The sequence below is a fragment of the Pinus tabuliformis genome, chromosome 1_2 (assembly GCF_031772625.1).
Source record: "Pinus tabuliformis cultivar Carrire ecotype Pingquan chromosome 1_2, CPIR1, whole genome shotgun sequence".
In the NCBI taxonomy this organism is placed as follows: domain Eukaryota; kingdom Viridiplantae; phylum Streptophyta; class Pinopsida; order Pinales; family Pinaceae; genus Pinus; species Pinus tabuliformis.
This window is the reverse complement of record NC_142298.1, coordinates 48,188,298-48,208,643: the sequence shown is the minus strand read 5'-3', so window position 1 is coordinate 48,208,643 and position 20,346 is coordinate 48,188,298.

Sequence of the window (20,346 nt, the reverse complement as noted above, 5' to 3'; positions counted from 1 at the left end):
TCTCGATTGCCAAAGCAGCGTCACGTCGAGTCTCATCTAATTGAGCTAAGTATAACAAATGCTTCTCCTCTTCGGAAGTAGCTGGAAGTAATTTGACAGCCATTTGAAGTGATGGGATTTCGCATTCAATAGGTAGCACAGCTTCCAAACCATAAACTAGTTGGAAAGGAGTGAACCCTGTTGATGTTTTTATTGAGGTTCGGTATGCCCAAAGCGCTGAAAATAACATGTTGTGCCAATTCGACCGATGAATACCAATGATTCGTCGGATCATGATAACTAGAACTTTGTTGATGGACTCAACCAAACCGTTTGCTTGGGCATAATAAGGAGTAGAACTATCATGACGTAAACCAAGCTGGCCTGTAAGTTCTGTCATCATAATGTTTCGAAAATGGCGCCCATGGTCAGTGATTATCGCTTGCGGGACACCAAACCTAGCAATAATGTGATTGAATACGAAAATTGCTGCTGTCTTGCCGTCTTCCTCGAATGTAGGCATCGCCTCGGCCCACTTAGTAAAATAATCAACCGCAAAGATGATATACGCATGCCCCCCAGCCGAGTGAGGGTTACATGTAATAAAGTCGATACCCCATTTGGCAAAAGGACCAACGACAATTATAGGGTGGAGAGGAGCAGGTGGTGCACGCATCTTGCGATCAAACACTTGATAGTTGTGGCATTTTCGGACCGCAATGATACAATCTTTAAACATGGACGGCCAAAAGTAGCCAGCACGCAACACCTTCTGAGCTGTGGCATACCCAGACATATGACCGCCACACGCTCCAGAATGACAGTCATTCATAACCCTTTCTGCCTCTTCGTGAGTTAAGCAACGACGAAAAACAAAGTCCGCCCCACGACGATAAAGAGTATCTCCAATAATTTTGTACTGTTAGGACTGAAATCGAATTTTCCGACGTTCCGACTTGGAAGCTTCAGGCCGAAAGGATTGGGTTTGGAGATAGATGATTATATCCCCATACCACGGATCTAAAGTGTTGATGAGAAACAAATATTCGTCCGCAATGGGTTCCTCTGCCACAGTTTCTGTGTCAGCACGCGGGAAGTCACACATCAACTCTGCAAAAACTAAAGATTTAGTAGACTTAGATTTTTCAAACTCTAAGTTGAACTCTTGCAGGATAACGATCCATTTAGAGTACTTGCCCCCTAGAAATTGTTTAGTCAAAATGTAGATCATAGGGTTGCAATCTGAAATGACTGTAGTTTTACGGAGAAGAATGTAATGACGAAAACGTTGGACAGCCTGAACGGCTGCCAGGGCCAATTTCTCCACATGCGAATATTTTAGCTCAGTGGGATTTAACGTCCTACTAAGATAATATATCACATGTTCCGTTCCGATTTCGTCTTCCTGAACTAACACCATTCCAATAGTGGAATGAGAGGCGGCGAGGTACAAAAAGTAATCTCGGTTGTAGTTGGGAGGATGCAACAACGGTGCATGGGTCAACGTGTGTTTAAGTGCATCGAAAGATTGCTGAGCTATCTCATCCCAAGAGAATTGAGCGTTTTGTTTCAACAACCGCGTAAAACCTTTTGTGACCTCGGCGTAGTTAGGAATGAATTGGCGTAAAAAGTTTGCTTTCCCCTGCAAACTTTGGAGTTGGCGAAGACTCGAAGGAGGAGGCAATTTGATGATAGCTTCTACCTTCGAGGGATCAACGCGAATGCCAGCTTTTGAAACTACAAATCCCAGCAATCGTCCCACTTCTATACAGAAGACACATTTGTGTGGGTTCAAACGTATACGATAATGCCTACACCTCATGAAGATTGCTCGTAAATGGACAAGGTGATCAGCTCGATGTAAAGAATGAGCAGGCAAATCATCGAGATACGGTTGCACAATGTGTTTGATGTCATGAAATGCATAAGACATTGCCCTTTGAAAAGTGGCTCCGGCATTCTTAAGTCCAAAAGGTAGTTTACAATAAGCAAATGTCCCCCATGGACAAATGAAAGCCGTTTTTGGTTGATCGGCAGGTAGAATATTGATTTGATTGTAACCGGAAAAACCGTCCATAAAGGAAAATATTTCACTGCCGGCACAATCATCAATTATTTGATCGATATAGGGCGTGGGATAGTTGTCTTTTGGACAAGCACGATTAATATCCCTATAGTCGATGCATATTCTTATTGTTCCTTGTTTCTTATTAACCGGAACAATATTCGATACCCAATCCATTAACGGGATCAGATAAATGAAACCTGCTTTCAACAGCTTCTCAACTTCTGCTTTAATCGCAGCCGCTTTCCGAGGGTGTATCTGACGCAGACGTTGCCGAACGGGTTTAGCGTCCGGGTAAGTCTTGATCTCATGAACAACAATGGAGGGATCAATTCCTGGCATTTCCTCATAGGACCAGGCAAACACGTCATGGAATTCTTGAAATAGGGCCTTGTATATTTGAATTTCGTCATCTGTACATGAGGCGCCTATATGAATGTTCTCAACAATTCCAGCTTTGACTGAAATGTCAATGGAAATAGTTTGGGAAATGTTTCCCAAATTCAACTCTGAATCAGGATGTTTCATGGGATTCTGAGTGTCCTTGACATATTCAGCCGTAACGATTGATGAAAAATCATTTTCAAAGCCATCATCCTCAGGTAAAAATGAAGATCTATGATGGAGATCTTCCCATGGTAGATCGTCTACACTTAGGATTTCGCGAAGTTGCTCGTCAGATGACACGACTTCGGGAAACGCTATCTGTTCTGAGGTTGATGTGAAAAGTGATTCCTCACCGACCACATTCATTTGGTCAATTTGGGTTGAACACGGGTCGGTAAAAGACTGCACGGCTTCATAAGCAATTTCATATGGACTCAAAGGCATAGCATCACCGAATGAGTCTATCTCAGATTCAAATGGGACAATCCAAGGATCATCGTAAATAATAGTATCTGACGTAATCATATGAATGAATGCGAATGAAGGGTCTGCGTTGATTGGAGGAAAAGGAAAAGTTCCCAGTAAACCGGAATCTTTAACTAATCCTACGCCAACATCCTTATAAGGGATAGTCGTTTTACCAACATGCTGGATACTCTCTGAAGAGGCTGGGTCGGATGAAAAGAAAGCCAGCTGGTCTATTGTCACGATCTTGCCATTATGTGGAAACTTTATAACTCTGAAGACCGATGAGACGACCGCTGTCATAGCGTAAGACCAGCTTCGACCCAAGAGAAGGTTGTAGTCTAGAGGGGCATCAACCACCTCCACATCCAGACTAACGGTTTTTCCTTCAACCCCTATAGGCAAATCCTTTAAAATGCCAAATGGATGGAACCCATGGCCATCAAAGGCCTTAAGAATTGTCAGGGATTGGTTCAGCGAAGGAGAACCAAGCGATCTCTAACACTGAATCGACATAATACACGTGGAAGCTCCCTCATCAATTACAGTCCGATGAATAGGCCTGTTTTTTACTATCACTGGAATCTGGAAAGCCATCTGATGAGGTAAACGCGGTGTACTATTTTCTAGATCAAATATTATTAGGTTCGGGTCCTGAACATCAACAGCTCCTATAGCCGACAAAAGTAATTTTCGTTGTGCTGGGCATGATTGCAGCACTTCTAAAGCCGACATTGCTGAGGGTGAAACAGCTAAATCCTCAACAATGTTGTAATTCTGGGCTGCTCTCGCATGTGGATTGAAAGCAGACCTTCGAAGTACAACCTTGGTGGGCGGTTTGATTACTAAGTCAGGGTTAGGTTTCTCGATCTCTAGTGGATCGGAACCGGGAGCTGAGGTTGATGGATTTGATTGAGAAGATTTTGCTTCTTTCGATCCATCAACAGGACTTTTACTACCATAATCGTGTGATCGAGTCGCAATCCGTACATGAGACATCATCAATATGGGTTCTTCACTGGCACTCGAGGAAGAACCTATCATCTTACTCTCCTGCTTTGGAAATGGATCTTTCAAAACAACAGGAGTTGGGGAACCCTTGACGATTTTCACAACCTCGGCCCGATGAGGGCAATCTCTTGTAAAATGATCCTCTTCACAAATAAGACAAGGATATCGAGGTTTGCGCTTTTCGTCATTGGTTTCCGACTTTTATTTTTTCTCCTTTGGAGCCTTGTCTGCTTTATCCTTCTTCTTGCCTTTCTTTTTCCCACCGTTTTTTGATTTAGCCGTAGATGACTCTACAGCGTGAATATCAGCGGAAATTTCAGGAGAAGATTCTCCTGTCGGGGAGTCTGGTAAGGTTATAATGGGCGAAGAATTCTTTGAAGACTTCTTCTTGCTTTTAGTATTTACCGTACCAATCATGCCATCAGCAGCATGAGACCCCGAAGGAGCAGCAACAATTTGATTTGACTTTGGAAGATCTGGGATCTTTTCGTGTAACGTACCCGACTGAGTATAAACTAAGTCAAGGTACTGCGCTTGAGCAATTACTTGCTCTTCAGTAACTACTCCGGCCTTAGCTACGTCTTCTGTAATCTTCGGTAATAATGATTTAACAAACTATTCAACTAAGATTTGGTCCGGGATAAAAACTTTCACTAATCGCCTTCGACGTCTCCATTCATGAATATGATCGGAAATATAAGTGGACGTCGACTGTTTTAATGAAGTTAATAACTCGGTGCCATTATCATACCTGACCGGCAACTGAAAATGTGTTAAGAACGAGGTAGCTAACTGACTAAAATTATAAAAAGAGGTCCGTGGTAACTCAATGTACCACTTGGCCGCGAGACCAATGAGTGTACGCTGAAAAAGACGTAAACGGATCGAATCATCCGAGATAGAATTTGAAGCACACCAGAGGTGGTAAGTCATCACGTGATTTCATGGATCCTCTCCAGACTTACCTTCGAACTTGGGTATGTCGCTGGGCAACTTATTTGGCATTGGCGGCCAGAACAGAAGATAATTTATTGGATCGTTCGTTAGGCGCGTCAAGTCTGGTAAATCCAAAGTTGCGATAAATGGCAATTGCCGATTAGGATCCCTAAAACTCCGGGTCACAAGACCAGTCCCAGGAGGAGGATATCCAGGATAACTTGGAACAGGAATCGCATTCGGGATATTGTATCCTCCCGGAAAACCAGGATTAACCAGACCGTATTGGGGTTGCTGTGGTTGTTGATAAGTGTACCCAGGATACGGTTGATACTGGTAAACCGGTTGTTGGATAGCAGGCCCGTATTGGTACTGTCCCTGGTATGGTTGATAAACAAATTGTGGTTGACTAGTGACAACCGTACTTAAACCAGGCTGCCCCACAGGCATCTGAACCGTAGTTTGAATCGTGGATCCAGACAATGGTAAAGATGTCTGCGGAGTAGTGGCAGAGACAGTAGAAACCGAAGCTGTCGATACTCCAGAAGTAAGTGCCGTGGAAGAAACAGATGTTGCGGTAGTTGCAGCAGTCGTTTGAGATGGAGTAGTAGGTGCAATTGGTGACTGAGTAACTACCGAAGGTACAGAAGTTTGAACATTAGACTGGACTGGTTGCTGGGGTGAACCAGAAACCACAAGTTGTCCAGTTTGAGATGACAACTGTATGCTTAGCTGCAACACTTGTTGAACTTGCGATGGATCCCACACTATGTTCATTCCAGGGTATTGACCCATGACAGGTTGAGGATATTGAGATCCATAACCGGATTGAGGGTAGGATTGATAACTGAAAGGTACATTTCCTGTACCTTGAACATAAGATTGACCTTGGGGTGGTTGATAACCTTGACTCGAGTATTGACCTTGAGGTTGATACCCTTGAGGTAAATACTGATACTGGGGTTGACCTTGACCTTGAGGTTGATACCCTTGAGGTAAATATTGATACTGAGGTTGACCCTGGGGTACATATTGAGGCTGGGGTTGACCTTGAGGAATGTATTGTACTATGGGTACATACTGTCCTTGAGGCTGCCCCCTAGATGCAAGTTGTGTACCTTGAGGTTGCGCCCCAGGCGTTAATTGAGGATGTCCCCCAGGCGGTAATTGGCCACCTTGAGGTTGAGAACCGGGAACTGAACCTGAAATCATATAAATGTCTCCTACACCCAACGGTCTATTACCATTGTTTCCAGCTAATAACCCATGTTCAATGGGCTGAGGAGATGCTCCCGCAAAAGTACCAGAAAGTGACTGATACCCAGAGGGAACAGAAGGACCGCCATACAAGAAAGATTCAGGAGATTGAGTGAACACGGACGACTGACCAGACATATTTACAGGAGTATAAATACCTCCAGGTGGAAAAGGAGTACGAGGTGGAGAAAAACTTATCCCTGAGTTGTCTAAATAATTGGTTAACGAAAGGTACCAAGTAGTACTTCTAGGACGACTGTAAAAGATGGATTCACGCTCCCTTAGATCAATAGTAGGTTGATCTTCAAGGGTAGAAACGCCAAATTCTTCCTCTGGAGCAAGTTCTTCAATAGCTATCAAACCAGCAGGAAGATTTTTGGTGAAACTCTTTCTACCCTAGGTGAATCAGGTGCACTAGAAGTTGGAGTAATAGGTTCAGATACTTCAGGTTCTTCGCCTATATCACTAGTAGATGAAAAACAACCAGCAAGCTCGGAAACTGCAACTGCTTCGGGATTATAACCTGTTTCTAGACCTTGGTAATCTGGATGGACTACCAACGACGATTCTCCTTCTTCAGGTGAACCTACTTTACTGCCACTAGGAGGAGTTACAAGGACTTTCAAACCTTCATAATGACTCGGGACGTCTTCAGGAGGTTCGCCCCGCAATCTACGGGACTTCCTCAACAAATCGGCTGCGGTAACAATCTCAGGAGACTTGCCCCGAAGTCTACGGTACTGTCTCGGTAATTCCGCCACAGTTAAAACTTTTAACTACTGCACACGCAAACAAAGTAAAATCTCAAAGAAAACCACCTAAAGTCTCTAAAGAACCAAACAAATTTGAATCATACGCCTAAAGAATCTAGGGCGTCAAACCATACACAAACAGTAGCCTTCCGGACCGAAAACACTAGCTGGTGATGAAGCCCAACATCGCCGAATTCAGTACAGAAGTGGAGGGTGGAACAGTTACCCCGGCAACCTGCTTAATGAATAGACCAGCACAAGTTCCTCCACTTTAACCGTCTCGAGTGAAGTGAACCCCCCGGAAAATCCAAGTGAGTCTAGCCGACGTCTGCTCCAGGTACAGTGGGATCTTCCCTCCACCGTCACCTTGGGCAGAATCCTAAAGATAATGGTCACTAAGGTTACCAACAGCAACAAATACACCTGGGGGAACAGTCTACACTCCGACAACACGCAAGGGCAGAGTATCAAGCTCAATTCCCTTGCCGGCTCCTTGACAATAATCCAAGGTTTACCGACAAGTGACCCCTGGCTCCTCGACAATGGTTAATTCGAGGTTTACTGTTTGTAATACGTGCGTGTCTGGCATCGTTCCCAACGAGGGAGGATTGATCCCCTCACTGGTTCGGACACGAGCTCGTGCTTCTCCTTTAAGAGGAGATTTCCCAGAGTATAAATGCAACAGTTGGATTTATCCTACCACAAGATAAGCTACTTGTTTGGTTTTGCTGTCTTGGAGAGTTAATTACTCTCCTACTCCAAGACACTAGCCTGATCTATCTTGGTGTTTCAGAGCCCTAGTAAATAAAAGTTACTACGTTGATTTTACTTTAAGCGTTAATTTTTATGGCTTTTCTTTAAGACAAAGGTAGCGGAGATGAAACTGATGGTGTGTAGACTTGACTCAAATCCTCTAAAAAGATGCACTTAGGATGACTTATACTAATTTGTCTTTTTCAATGAATTCCCTAGCTAAGAGAGTTGGAGAATGCAAAATTTATAAAAGACAACTTTCTCGGCAAAGACAATCAAAGAAACAATCTCTTTATCTTTTCCAAAACGTACAACACATGACCACTAATTATTCTACGAAAATTCCTTTTCCTTTCAAAGACTCAAATGCTACCAAAGCAAACTTTCCTTCAAAATATATTTTTGTATTTTTTCCTAATTAATAAAGCATGTAAAACTTATTGTAACAAAAATCAAAGTTAAGAAAAACTATGGGAATCAAATCAACTCAATTTCACTCAAAAGCAAATCTAGAGAGATGCACCTAAAAACTAAATCAAACGAGGCAAAAGCCTACTAAAGATGATTCCTGGATGTTTTACTCAGTCAAAATGCAACTAAGGACTAGTTAATGCAGAACCAAAAACTAGTCAAAAACAAAAATCAAAATCTTTTGTTCTTTTTCTCAAGAATAAAATTCAAAGTTCAATCAACAAACTTTTCGAGATTTGCAAAGAGAAGACACAAAGGTAGGTCTCTCACAAGGATGAATTCTATAACAGGCCCGACTTCTAAGAGAGTTGAACAAAACCAGGGAGATTCAAAGTTTGACAACCTCTAATGCCAAAGTCACTACAGGACCAGTTTAAAAATCAAACCCTAAGGCAAAATCTCTATGAATTTCACTAAAACTCTCGACACTGACGAAACAAGCTTAGGTGAAGATTTATGGCAGAAAACCAGTGGATCTGGGCAGAAAAAACAAATTAAAAACAAAATCTAAAAGGCAAAAAGAAGAAAATTGAAATTTTCTTAATTTTGACAGGGTACGCAGGTGACCTGTTTGCACAGGTGCGGGTACGCTCTGTGCACAAAGCTAAAGTGCGTACAGGTACGCACTTTGCTCAACTCAGAGGCTGCGTACTTCTATCAAAATAAAGAAAAACTAAAATCTAATTTAACCCTAAGCTAGCCCACCCAAAAACACAGTCAGACAGCCAAAAACCAGAAAACAAACGACTTTTCTCAGATCAAAGTTTCATACAAAGGAAAAATCATTCACATCAATGGAGTTCCCCAGTGGAGTCGCCATTTTGTCAGGCAGAAAGAGTCGATAGTGCGGACACAACCAACCTCCCTAGAAGCTTAAGGCTTTCTAGTGACAAACAAGACAATTAAGAGCAATCCTTCTCTAAATATGCATTTATCATACAAGAAATCAAGTGTTTAGATCTTACCTGTAACCCAACGCTGTTGTAGTAGTCCAGCCTCGTCGATCCGGATGAGCTCCTCCTTTTCTTCGAAACCTGCATTCACTAACAATCAAACGATTAAATAGCACCTGAATATCTCATAAAACAAAACATATTTAACATACAGACCAAGGAGTATATGAAACAATTCATAAATAACAAATTGTTGAGAAGAATGGACTTATTTGTATTAATAGGAAACAAAAGAAACCATTACAACCTGAGCCTTGGTGTTGTGCAGGTCCCTCCCAGGGTCCAGCAAGAGTTTTCCTCTAATTTGATAAGCTCACCCACTTCCAAATGAAACAAGAAAGGATGGGAATCTCTCCTCACAAGCTTCTACAAGGAAGTCCTAATTCCAGCAGCATCTACCCTTAGGAATGTTCAGCTTTCAACCTCCCCTCCTTCTGTCCCAATGCCTGTATTTATAGTGCTCTAGAGGAAGTTATTCAGGTCCACCATCAATGGGATAAGCCCCTCTTTGGATGGGATAGCTCCCCTCTTGATGGGATAAGTTCCTCTTTGGTAGGGATACATGAACCATCTGGAGGCACTTCATACACGTCAAACAAGCTTCTAGAATGCTCTAGAAATGACCACAAGTAACTTTTTTGGAGTGAAACTTGCGCCTTTTGACCTTTACAGGAGTACGCACCCATTGCTTTACAGACAGAGTGTACAAGTATGCAGGTATTGTGAACTTGGGGTGCGTACACGCAGGTAAGGCTAAGAGAAACTGCGTACCCAGAGATATATAGATTTTTAATGACTTTCTCTCTTTTTTGGAGTTTGACATGAAGAGCAGAGGTATGAGGCTTGCCAAGGAGGATAGTATGATAGTTGATGGAGCCATACTAACTGCAAATAGTCATGGTGACATTTTTTAGTGTAACAGACCAAGATTGGGTGAATCCCACTGTAGATGGATGGATTACATGGGATCGCAAGAGTTCTTGCACTTTGGACTCCGATGAAGAAATAGAACGCTAGCAAAATCGGTTACATGAAGTAACTACAATGAATTGCAACATGATGACCCAGTTGCTGCATTGTGTGTCATCAGAGGTAAGAAATGTTCCTACTTATGATGGATTGAATGAGGTAGACATCTTTTGGATGCATTTGAAAGGGAGATACTAGAAAAGCAATGCTTCTAGGCGTTGGACTAGGCACTGCGCGCTACACCCGCAAGATGGTGGGGTACGCATAAAGGAAGCTTTGATGATTGGCGCGAATGTAGGAGGATGATGAGAACATGATTTGGGAAGCCTAAGATGTGGCTGACAGACAATTATGATGGGCAAAATGATCTGCACACACATCTTGCCAAATGGACCCAGGCTTACGGAGAAAAGCCCCAGCCTAAGTGGGTGCACTTGTTCTATCATACCCTGGATGTTGTCCCAATGAATTGGTATATAGAGACTGAGCTTCGTCATGGGACAAGTGAATGGGATATCCTATGTGAAGGATTCATGATGACATTTAGTTTTGAGGATGGGTTTGATAGTATTGATGAAGCGCTACAAGAGGTGAAAGCAGCAATCTTTAGGATACTACATGATCCTTTGGACCTGATTCAGCATGAATGGGCTACTCAGCTGAGTCGCGCTCTAAAATTTTATAATTTAACTGCCGAAGAAGAGGACGAGGATCCGCATAAGATTAACATTCTGGAAACAGAAGGTCACCGTGAGGTTCAGGGACCACAGATTGAGAACCCTAATATAACCGCGTCATTGAAAATGAAACAAGTGAACATTGGTATGGAGGAAGAACCCAAATTTGTGAAGATTGGATACTACTGGGATGATGTGATGGTGGTTAAGGTCATTGAATTGCTCCACAAATACCAGGACTTATTCCCTATCAAGTTTATGGATCTAAAAGGAATAATCGGGGACCTAGGAATGATGAAGATCACGTTAAAGCCCAACACGAAGCCAGTTAAGCAAAGGCCTTATCATCTCAATCCGAAATATAAGGAGAAGGTCTGCTTAGAGCTAGATAAGATGCTTGTGGCAGGCATCATTGAGCCTATGGAAGAATCTGATTAGGTAAGCCCAATGGTGGTGCAGGAGAAGAAGCAGAAGGATGAGATAAGGATATGCGTAGATCTCAAAGAATTGAATGACGCTTGTGTGCATGATCCTTTCCCGACTCCATTCACTGATGAAGTGTTGGACAATGTAGGTGGCCAGGAAGCATATTCCTTCACTGATGGGTTCTCTAGGTACCACCAAATCAAAATCGCGTCGGAGGATAGGAGAAAGACAACCTTCGCAACTGAGTGGGGTTGTTTTCAGTACATTGTAATGCCGTTTGGATTGAAGAATTCGTCTGCAATCTTCTCGTGCGTAGTTGTTGCGAAATTCAAGGAATTTATTCATAAGTTCTTGGAGGTATATTTTGATGACTGGACTATATTTGGGCTCGTTAAGTGCCATGTAGCAAGCTTGCGCCTAATTCTCGATACCTGACAAAGATACCAGATCATGCTCAATCTTAAGAAGTGTCTCTTTTGAGTTTCTTTTGGAAACTTGTTGGGGCATGTGGTTTGTAGAAAGGGACTGATGGTAGACCCCACGAATATTGCGGTGATACTGAACTTGGAAGCACCGAGGAGTGTGAAATAGCTGCGCACTACTCTAGGACATACGGGATATTACATAAATTTTATCAAAGGCTACACCCAAATCACCACACCTATGGATTAATTGTTGAATAAGGATGTCACATTCTGCTAGAATGATGACTGTAAGAAGAGCTTGGATATATTGAAAGAAAAGATGGTTATTGTGCCAATTTTAGTCTTTTCGGATTGGAAGAAACAGTTTCATGTACATGTCGACACGTCATGTATATCGCTGGGAGTAGTACTAACACAAGCTAGCAGAGAAGGTTTAGACCATACTATCACTTTTGCAAGCCAAAGATTATCCAAAGCAGAGAAGAACTATTCCACCACTGAGTGCGAGGGGCTAGCTATGGTGTATGCGCTCCATAAGTATAGGCACTAATTACTGTGAAGCCATTTTAAGATGTATAGAAATCACTCCGCGCTGAAGTACCTGGTCAATAAGCCTGTGTTGGGGGGGAGAACCTACAAGTGGCTCTTATTGTTCTAGGAGTATGATTTTGAAGTAGTTGTGAAGCCTGGACGATTGAACGTGGGACCAGACCATCTATTGCGCATTGAAAGAAGGGAGGAACCTACTAACTTGGAAGAAGGATTGCCTGATGCGCAACTATTTGTAGTGCATGTCACGGATGATCATTTTGAGGATATAATACACTTCCTAGCAACAGGAAATGCACTGGAAGGATACACTGTCTAAGAAAAGAAGGAATTAGTGGTGCGCGTGGAAGATTACTTTGTCATTGTTGGGCATCTGTACAAGATGGGGACTGATGAGATATTGTGACGGTATGTACCTAAGTTCAAAAGAAGAAGCATCATCGCAGATGCTCGTGGGCACACCATGGGAGGACATTATGCAGGGAGAGCAACCACGCAGAAGATTCTACATGCAAGGTTGTGGTGGCCAACTCTTCATTAGGATTCAAAAGCATATTGCAAGGTGTACGATGTATGTCAAAGAATGGGCAAGCCATTGCGGAGGGATGAAATGATTTTGAATCCACAAATGACATTGCAACCCTTCGAGAAGTGGGCGATAGATTTTGTAGGACCCATTCAGCCATAAGGAAAGACAGGAGTAAGGTACATTATCACTGTGATGAAGTATTTGACTCGTTGGGCAAAAGCACAACCGGTGAAGGATTGCATCGACACGACTGCTACAAAGTTCCTATTTGAGAATGTACTGATGCGATTTGGCTATCCAAATATCTTGATGAGTGATCATGGTACGCACTTCCTGAATGAGACAATTAGCACACTAACGAAGGAATTTTAGGTATACCACCAGAAGAGAACACCTTATCACCCACAGGATAACAAGATAGTGGAGGCATTCAACAAAGTGCTTGAAAAGGTGTTGACCAAGGTTTGTAATGCTCAGGGAAGTGATTGGGACCTACGCATACCTATAGTGTTGTGGGCTTATCGAACGACATGCAAGAAGTTGACTGGACAAACCCCTTTAAGACTTGTCTATGGTCTAGAAGAGGTAATGCCTATGGAATACATCATGTCTAGTCTGTGCATAGCAGCGCTCATAGGTATGATTGATCCAGATTTAAGCAGGAACGCAATAGATTACAGAGATAACCATAAATACAGAGATGCGATAACCATAAAAATAGAGATGCAGCGGAAATAATACTTCATTTCACTAATGGAGAATACTGAAATATGCTTACAAATAGAAATGACCCAGCTAGGGCGATGGTAGCTTATCTCTGAGAAGAGATGTGTCGGCTACATGCCTCTGAGCTGTTCCGAACTGTCTTTACAATGAGGCTCGAAGGCCTATTTATTATTGAGAAACAATGGAAAACCCTTAACATTCCAAAACCTAACCCTAGAAGATGAAAACGCCAAACTATGGGCCCCGTTTGGGTAAATTGGTACATCAACTTCCCGGGGTCGTAACTTTGGCATACGATCTCCGTTTTACGCGCATGATAGCCCGTTGAAAAGATCTTTCTGAGGACTATAACACAAACAACGATTTTTTAACTAAAAAATCGCAGCAGCAGGATTTCCCAAAAAACATCGTTTAGGGCCTCAAAACAGCTCCGGAAGTTTAGGACCCGAAAACTGCTAAAAATAGTAAATTGTGCTATAATTAAGGAAACTGAAAATGTCAAGAGGGACAATGGTGGGGGTCTAGGTGGACTTGGCAGGTGGCCACCAATATCCACCTGGATCATTCCTCCCCCCTTAGGAAGCAATGGTCCCCATTGCGTTGAGTTCCTCCATGAGATGGGGAAACTTTTGCTGAACTTGGTCCCTGGTGAGCCACTTGCCATTGTGAAGGAGTTGGCCTGCTTTGACAACTCGATACAGTTGAATATTCTGTCGGCGAGTATTCTTGATCTGTGTGTCCATGATTCGATCAGTTGCAGCTTGTTCCATGCAATCTGGATTTAATTCTGTGGGGGTGAGCTGTTCTGCAATGTCGGATGTATCTAGCAATGGTGGAAAGTATGGCCGAAGGCGGTCCACATTGAACACTGGGTGCAGGCTAAGGAATGGGGGAATGCTGAGTTCAAATGCATTGTCTCCCACAGCCTTAGTAATGGTGTAGGGACCATATCGGAGTGGTCTCAGTTTCCGATAGGCTCCAGTAAGGCGTTCCTTTTGTAAATGCAACCAGACTTTGTCACCCACCTGGAACTTGTGTGGCACTCGATGTTGATCATGTCGCTGCTTGAACTTGGCATTTGATTTCTCCAGAATGTCATGGACCTGCTGGCGAATATGTTGGATGTGCTCAATGAAGCTGGTCGCCTTGTTTGTTTCAGACTGGACATGAGCAGAATCTGCGTGAGTAGCTGCAAATGGCATGGCCACATCAATGGGGCATAATGGCTGGAATCCCAAGCCCACCTAAAAAGGGCTATGGCCAGTGGAGCTGTGAAGAGCTCGGTTGTAGCTGTGCTAAACATAGGGGAGGCTCTCGTCCCATGTGCGTGGATGCTTTGAGTTGTACATGCGCAGAATGTGTACAATCATCCTATTGACAACCTCTGTCTGGCCATCAGTTTGAGGATGGAAGGCAGTGGACTTAGTGAGTTTGGTGTCCAGCATTGACCAGAGACTGGACCAAAATGTACTGAGGAACCGACTGTCCCGATCTGAGATGATATACTGTGGAATCCCAAAGTGCACCCAAACTCGTTCAAAGAAGAGTTTAGCAGTGGCTTCTGCTGTGATGTTCTTCTTGCAGGCCGCCATGATGGCCATCTTCGAGAACCTGTTGACGACTACAAAAACACAGTCATTTCCATGCTTAGTGGAAGGAAGGCCAGACATGTAATCCATGGAGATGGATTCCCAAGGTTGGCTAGGGGTAGGCAGTGGGGTATAGAGGCCTTGCTTCTTGATGGTCGGTTTGGCAATGGCACAGGCAGTACATGATCTGATGTACTTCCCAACATCCTGTCGAAGATTCGGCCAATAGAAATACTTTTGCAGCACTGCCACTGTTTTCTCGACCCCGAAATGACCAGCAACTCGACTATAGTGTGCTTCCCAAATCATCTTGGCACGCTCGCTTGAAGGAACACAAAGGTGACCCAAGTGGCATAACAGGTCGTCCTGGAGGTGAAAATCTGGAACATGCTGACCCTCCAAGAGGTTCTGGTATGTGTGGCCGAATTCCGGGTGGCTTTTGTAGAGCAGTGGCCAATCAGAAGTCTCATGCCCACAAGAGTTGAGGACGGTGGTTAACGCCATGATCGGTGGTCGGCTGAGGCAATCTGCAACATTATTAGTGCTGCCCTTCTTATACTTGATATTCAAATGGAACTATTGCAGGTATGTGGACCACTTCTGATGGCGATCATTCTGCAATTTCCCTTGCGTCTGTATGAACTGTAAGGGTCGGTGGTCTGTGTGGATGACCGTTTCCTTCCCCAAAATGTAGTGCTTCCATTGCCGACAAGCCTGTACAATGGAATACATCTCTTTATCATAAGTGGGATACTTCCGGACCGTGTCTGAAAGTGTTTCACTGTGATATGCCACAGGATGCCCGTGTTGAGTAAGGACTGCCCCAATAGCATAGTCAGAGGCATCTGTCTCGACCTCAAATGGTTGTTGTAAATCTGGTAAAGCGAGCACTGGTGCTGTGCAGAGGCGATCTTTCAACTCTATGAATGCCTTCTGTTGAGATTCAGACCAAAAGAATTTTGCCTTCGCGCCGCCCTTGGTGACTTGACTCAAAGGCCAAGTGATATGAGAAAAACCCAACACGAACCTGCGGTAGAAGTTGGCAAGACCTAGAAAGCTGCGGAGCTCTGTCAAAGTGGTCGGAGGTGGCCAATCCCGAATGACTTTGATCTTGGCTGGATCCACATGCACCCCCTGTTCATCAATAATGTATCCCAGATACTGAACCTGGGTCATGCCAAAAGTGCATTTCTCCAAATTGGCACATAGCTTGTGTTGCCGCAGTGTTTGGAGAACCTGTTGGATGTGGTGGAGGTGCTCTTCCCAACTCTGGCTGAAGATCAGAATGTCATCCAAGTATACCACTACAAATGAGTTGGTGAATGGCCGCAAGATGTCATCCATTAGCCTCATGAAGGTTGCAGGAGCATTTGTCAACCCGAAAGGCATAACCAACCATTCGAAAAGGCCCTCTTTGGCTTTGAAGGCAGTCTTCCACACATCAGAGGGTTCGATTGGTACCTGGTGATATCCTGACTTCAGATCAATCTTGCTGAAATATTTTGCCCCCTTTAGTTGGTCTAGGAGGTCATCAATCCGCGGGATCGGGTACCTATTACAGACAGTGATCTTGTTCAGCGCTCGATAGTCAATACAGAGTCTCCAAGTCCCATCCTTCTTCTGTACCAACACAATTGGGCTCCCGCAAGGCGATGAACTCGGACGGATGTGGCCTTTTTGTAGAAGCTCCTGAATCTGCCTCTTGATTTCATCGTTCTCCAGAACGGAGCGCCGATAAATTGGTCCATTGGGTAAGGGTGCACCTGGGGTCAGATCGATGGAGTGCTTGACCTGACAGTGCAGAGGAACCCCTACGGGGGAGGTGAAGATGTCCTCGTACTCCTCCACGACCTTGTCCATCTGTAGTTGTCGTGCAGAGGGGCCCTGTCTGGAGGTTGTGGCCACCGTCTTCTTCTTTCCTTGAGGGCGTATCATCAGGAAAACAAATTTTCCAGTTTTGGAAATGAGCTTACTGCATTGTTTTGCAGTAATCAAAGAGATGGCAGTAGGCGGTGCTACCTCTGGTATCCTGTACAACTGATTTCCCAAACTAATAATAACAGCACGGGGCCTTGATTCATACACAGCATGTCGCTTCCACAAGTATGGTTGTCCTAATAATACATCACAAACTTCAAGCGGAGCAATGTCACACAATACCTCATCTGTGAAGGGCTTGATGTTGTATGGAAGGCGACACTGTTGGCTCACGCGAAGATCCCGTCCTTGGTGTAGCCACCCGATAGTGTACGGTTGTGGATGTGCTATGGTCGGTAAGCCCAACCGCTTCACGACCTCTGCCGAAATGAGGTTCTTTTGGCTCCCGCTATCGACAATGAACTGTAGTGGGGAGCCCCTTACCCACATCTGGGAGTGGAAGAGACGCTCCTCCTCCTCTGGATCTTCGGGTTCATTTTTCTGGATCTTGGCAGTAGCAACAGTGGCGTTGGGATCCGCATCAATGATCTGCTTCCCTTTGTCATTCCCCTTGTCTGTTTCTGACTCAGAGTCGGAACATGCATCTGATTCTGAAACCTTTAGTTCGGCCATCAGTGACTGCTTGGCCCGACACTCACTTGTGTTGTGAGTGGAGCTCTTATGGAACTCACACCATTTTCCCGTGTCCTTTTTCGGCTTTGCGGCACTGTTCTTTGCTTGTAGCTTTTGCGGGTTGTCTTGGGCTGCCCCGCCTTGGCTTTGTCCCTTGTTCTGTGGTTTAGGAGCACCTTTCCCTTGCTTTGGATTTGTAGATCCAAAGTCTCGCTTCTTTTGTTTAAACTTCTGCTCGATCTTGACGGCATATTGGTATGCTATGCCGAGCGATGAGATGTTCAGGAATTCCATTTCTTCCTGGATGTACTTGTGCAGGCAACCGCGGTATTTGAGTATCAGATGCTGCTCTGAATCCTTGATACCCAACTTCGTGCAAAGGGTATGGAAAAGATTGGTGAACTCTGGCACATCTTGATCCCTTCCCTGCCGCAGCATGGTCCACTTTATGTATTCATCCTCATAGCTTCCAACAGGGTAGTATTGCTCCTTGATGGCATCTCGGAATGAATTCCAGGTGGGTGCGGCTGAGAATAGCGAGCCTGTAGTTTCATCCTTCTGCTCGCAGTAGGTCTCCCACCAGTCCTTGACGTGGGGGGCTGCTTTGAGAAGAGCGAAAACAATCTTTTCCCGACTTGAAAATTCATGAACAGAAAAATACCCATCTAGCAGATTTAACCATTTATCTACGGCATCTGCGTCTATTTGACCCTCGAAGATGGGGATTTCAAAATTAACTTGTACCTTAAACGGTGTGGCGTTTCCAGAGTAGCTGCTGGAAGCTGATGCGTCACCTTTGGGTAGCCGCTGAAGGATTTGGGCAAAGTTGTCCATCATCGCGTTCCGTTGTCGCTCGAGGGCTTCTTCGAGCAAGATTTTGATGGGATCTCCTGCTCCCTCGTCTTTCTTCTTATCCGCCATGGGAGGCCGTCGAGATTTGCGAGGCTGGTCTTGCAAGGGTTCAACCAGCTCAAGCCCTAACTCCTTATATCCCGACCTCGTCGGGGACATGCAAAGAAAAACAGAGAAAAAGCAGACCGCTCTGATACCACTGATTCGGATTTAAGCAGGAACGCAATAGATTACAGAGATAACCATAAATACAGAGATGCGATAACCATAAAAATAGAGATGCAGCGGAAATAATACTTCATTTCACTAATGGAGAATACTGAAATATGCTTACAAATAGAAATGACCCAGCTAGGGCGATGGTAGCTTATCTCTGAGAAGAGATGTGTCGGCTACATGCCTCTGAACTGTTCCGAACTGTCTTTACAATGAGGTTCGAAGGCCTATTTATTATTGAGAAACAATGGAAAACCCTTAACATTCCAAAACCTAACCCTAGAAGATGAAAACGCCAAACTATGGGCCCCGTTTGGGTAAATTGGTACATCAACTTCCCGGGGTCGTAACTTTGGCATACGATCTCCGTTTTACGCGCATGATAGCCCGTTGAAAAGATCTTTCTGAGGACTATAATGCAAACAACGATTTTTTAATTAAAAAATCGCAGGGGCAGGATTTCCCAAAAAACGTCGTTTAGGGCCTCAAAACGGCTCCGGAAGTTTAGGACCCGAAAACTGCTAAAAATAGTAAATTGTGCTATAATTAAGGAAACTGAAAATGTCAAGAGGGACAATGGTGGGGGTCTAGGTGGACTTGGCAGGTGGCCACCAATATCCACCTGGATCAATGATGGACTGCGGAGCCCTGGAGGAGAGGCTCACATAGCTAGATGAGCTCGAAGAAGAAATATTTTTGGATGGATTTCACCAGTTAGTCCAAAAGCAGTGTGAAAATGCATGGCATGATCGACACATCAAGCTGCACACATTTAAGGTAAATGACCTAATTTTGTTATATGATAGTAAGTTTGACAAATTTCCAGGGAAATTCAAGATGCATTGGTTAGGGCCTTATGTTATTAAGGAGATTACCAATGGAGGAGTGGTACGACTAGTCAAATTGAATGGAGAACCCTTCCCAGGAAAGGTGAATGGGAGTCGCTTGAAGCCATACACCAGCAGTCTGGCCATATGACTAAATGTAAGTAACATAGTCTTAGCACTCTAGGCAACTGAAAGGAGGTGTGGGACTATAAAATACACTACTCAGGTTGGGGAGCTGCATGATTGGAAGGTGGTGTGAAGCAAGGATGTGTTGCTGGGTCCACGGCGATGTGAAGGAAGCTGTGCTACCCAAGGAGAAATCACATAGGTGGGCCAGAAAGTGATCGTTAAAGTCATTGTTCATGAAAAGACGGCAGAAGTGAGGCCAAATGGAGTGGGCGGCTGGCATTTAAGACAAAATTTATGGCTTAGATCCTTGAAAATCTGCTGCCAATCTGACATTAATGAACCAATTTTGGGGGGAACAGTCAGATTTGAATTCAAAATGCCCTATAAATTACAAGTGGCTGTCCAGCGAAAAACACTTGGCATTTTGAGAATTGAGTTGTTGCACTCTAAAATGCACATGAACTATGAATTCTTTCAAGATCTAGTAGAGAGTCCGATGTTTGAACAATTATCAAAGGAGACACAGGAACTAGTGAATAGCATCATGTCGACACGCACAGAAGCTATGGACATCGAAGGAGTGGCATCTAAGGAGAATTTGTAGGAAATTGATTGGGGGGCCGATGTAGCTACCCCAGAAGTGGCTGAAGTATTGGTGGAGGTCCCTAAATCCCTGAGAACATCGAGACTGAAGCCAACCCCAACCAAGGATACCATGAAGGACAAGAAGGGAACACAACCTACCATACCGGTGTGTGCATCACTAAGACAAAACCCACCAAAGCGCACTGCCTCAGAGAAAGGCAAGGCGATAAACCTAGAAGCAGAGGAGGAGGATATCGAAGACATCCTG